This window comes from Dermochelys coriacea, chromosome 9, assembly GCF_009764565.3.
Source record: "Dermochelys coriacea isolate rDerCor1 chromosome 9, rDerCor1.pri.v4, whole genome shotgun sequence".
NCBI lineage: Eukaryota > Metazoa > Chordata > Testudines > Dermochelyidae > Dermochelys > Dermochelys coriacea.
In genome coordinates, this window is record NC_050076.1 from 12038519 (window position 1) to 12042112 (window position 3594).

Here is a 3594-nt window from a genome sequence, read left to right on the forward strand (position 1 = left end):
CATTCCACAACTTCAGTGTTTTGGCTTTACTGCTGCTGGTGAGTGCATGGCTCTAAACAGGCTTCCGCTTAGCAGAAGAGTTACAGGTGCTCGAGACTAGCTGCCTAATATGTATTAGTGCACAGGTAAAGGATCCAATCCTGTGTGGCGCCGACTGCCTTCAACTCCTATGAAGTCCATTTTAGTCTTGAATCTCCCCACAAGACTCCTTGGCTTCACAAGGAGTTTAGGATGCTCAACACCTTGCAGGATAGGAGCCGAAATCATTGTGAAGGGCTTTGCATCACATTGTGTTTTCCTGCAGAATGGATACCACAAGCTCACTTGCATCTTCAGATTGAAGAAAGGTATAGTGAAAAATCGTATGGGCATTTAACTTTATAAAAGGTTTTTGAAAGGCTCAAGAGACTGGTGCATACCAGGCCTGATTATCACATATGCCCTGGTATAACTCCAGGGAGCCAGATTCCCCTCTCATTTACATCACTTTATGGCCCTGATTCAGGAAAGCACTTATTAAAACTTAAGCATGAATTTAAGAGATTGCCTGAGTAGGGGCCTTTAAGTTGTTACAATGATGATGGCTGTTCAGTGCTGTTCCCAGTGACCTTTCTGAAATTGTCCTGAAGCTCTTACTTTTACTTACACTTGAGAAAATGAGAAAAATAATAATGCAGTTAATGAGAGCCAAGCTGTCTTAATCAATACACTTTATAAAGCTTTGCACTTAATGGCCTAAGGACTTGATCCTGTGAGGTGCTGAGTGCCCTCAACTCCCTCTGCCTTTTGTGGAAGTTCTTTACAGGATCCGGTCTTTAGACTAGCAGACTTCTAATTCAGACAATTGTCTCAATATCACTGCTAGATATTAAAGAACAAATTCCCCAGCAGCCATAACCTTTAGAATTCACATACAACTCTTCCATTCTAAGAGTGAAATGAACATCCCCTGAACAAAGCTTGGGTAAATGGGCTTTGTATGGGGAACCAATGAAGAGGGGCAGGGACTATGAGGAGCAACTTACTTGACACTGTCTGCTGTGCACCTCTCCTTTACAAGGGGTTTGTGGCCAGTGGATTAGCATGGACCAATTAGTCATGACCCTGGCCTGACAACAAGCCTACATGGTTCTGCCAAGAGGGCTTCCATGAAGCCCACCTCTGTAGCATGCATGTGACTGCAGAATGCCCCTGAGTGGCTTCCTGCTTTCCACCTGCAGTGGATCTGTGGTGGTGCTGTGGCAATTTGTCCCTTCTAGAGCCCGGAAGTTATGACTTAATGCATAGATCATCCTCTCATTAGAGAAACTACCAAGCTAATAAAGTTATGAAACCTTGCAAGTAGAGATTTATATTATGATTTAGCACAAATCTTACAGTGACCTGAGCGGAGGCAGGAAGTGCTACCATGATTCATTCAAGGCATCAGTTAGGACAAAGCTCTACAAAGAGTGGAAAGCCCTCATTCCCTGATATCAGGGCTGGATTATCTCGTGGGCTGGGGGCTATTAGATTTTGTGGGGCCCTTGTATACAAGTCTTTTCTTGGGAGAGAGTTTGGTGCAGGAGGGGGCTGGGACAAGGGATTGGGGTGCAGGAGGGAGTGTGGGGTCTGGGCCGGACGTTGCTGAGCACCCTCCACTCTTATTGCAATGAATGGCACTCAGAACCATGCAGGATCAACCAGGGTTTATAATGGTCCAAATGTAAGAGGCTGCAACACCATTCACCTCGATGCCACATCCATTTATGCCAGGTTTGAGTTTGACCCCTTGTGCATTCTATCTGATGCCTGTCACCTTGGTATCTAGGCATCAGGAACTCGGCATCTCACCTTCACACTCTTCACACTAACCCATGAATGGGCCTTTGAAGGTGTTACTTTACTTGTGCCTAAGGATTCTTTTTTGCTTTATAGTAAGATTGGAAATGGTCACATTGATGCGCGGATAAATGTAATTAGTAGGACAGCTTTTATAATGTTTGTTTTAATGTCTTATTTGATTGATTTAAAGTCTGTTTGCTTAGGAGAAACATGGATTATTATTACATTTAAAAACAAATCCTTTCTAATGAATGTTATTGAAAATTATCAGAGAAAGAAGGACCAACATTTAAAAAAAGATGATGTCAGGCTGTTTCCTTCTTAGTTCCAGCTAATGAGAGAAGCAATAAATAAATGACAGAGAATGCAAGTTTCATCCCGTCTTATGTGGGTATTTTGAATCCCAAGACTAAATCCCCAAGCTAGACTTTGAAAGTTTACTCTGAAAAATCAGTCTTAATTTTTGATTCTCTTGCCATCACATTATTAATCTGAATGTGGCCTTTTTGTAGTCACTTTTCTTAAAAGTCTATTATACCAGTACCAGATTCTGCCCTGTTAATGCAAATCATGACTGCACTGGGACAAGGGGAGAATCTAGTTCAGGGGATGATATTCTTCTGGGAGAGGATAGCTTTACCGTCTGTGCAGGGTTTTATAAATGCCACCCTGGCTAAATCAGTCCATATCCCAGCTACCTGGAGCACACTCTCCAACTGGCCAGCACTGCCCTCCTTTTGGGCTGAGCTGCTGGAAATGGGCATCCTGGGGCTAGGAAGCATGTCCTTGTGCCACCATTATCCCTCTGGGAGGGCTTTCTGCCACTAGGATCCCTCCAGCAAGGTCTCTGCAGGCAAAAGGCAGCACATTCTATAAAACATAATTTATCAGAAAGGCTGCTGTAAGCATAACTGGCCTGATCTTGCATTCCTTGCACATTCCAGACTCCCATTGATTTCAATAGGAGTTTTGGTGTCACAAGGAGTATAGGATTGGGCCCATATTTTGAGATTCTAAAGGCACATTGTCTACAGCCAAGCTCTACGATACAACCACATTTGCTCCAACCCCTCAGACAGAGACAAACACCTACAAGATCTCTATCACGCATTCTTACAACCACAATATCCACCTGCTGAAGTGAAGAAACAGATTGACAGAGCCAGAAGTGTACCCAGAAGTCACCTACCACAGGACAGGCCCAACAAAGAAAATAACACAATGCCACTAGCCATCACCTTCAGCCCCCAACTAAAACCTCTCCAATGCATCATCAAGGATCTACAACCTATCCTGAAGGACGCCCCATCACTCTCACAGATCTTGGGAGACAGGCCAGTCCCTGCTTACAGACAGCCCCCCAACCTGAAGCAAATACTCACCAGCAACCACACAACAAAACCACTAACCCTGGAACCTATCCTTGCAACAAAGCCTGCTGCAACTGTGTCCACATATCTATTCAGGGGACACCATTATAGGGCCTAATCACATCAGCCACACTATCAGAGGCTCGTTCACCTGCGCATCTACCAATGTGATATATGCCATCATGTGCCAGCAACGCCCCTCTGCCATGTACATTGGTCAAACTGAACAGTCTCTACGTAAAAGAATAAATGGACACAAATCAGACGTCAAGAATTATAACATTCAAAAACCAGTCGGAGAACACTTCAATCTCTCTGGTCACTCGATTACAGACCTAAAAGTTGCAATTCTTCAACAAAAAAACTTCAAAAACAGACTCCAACGAGAGACTGCTGAATT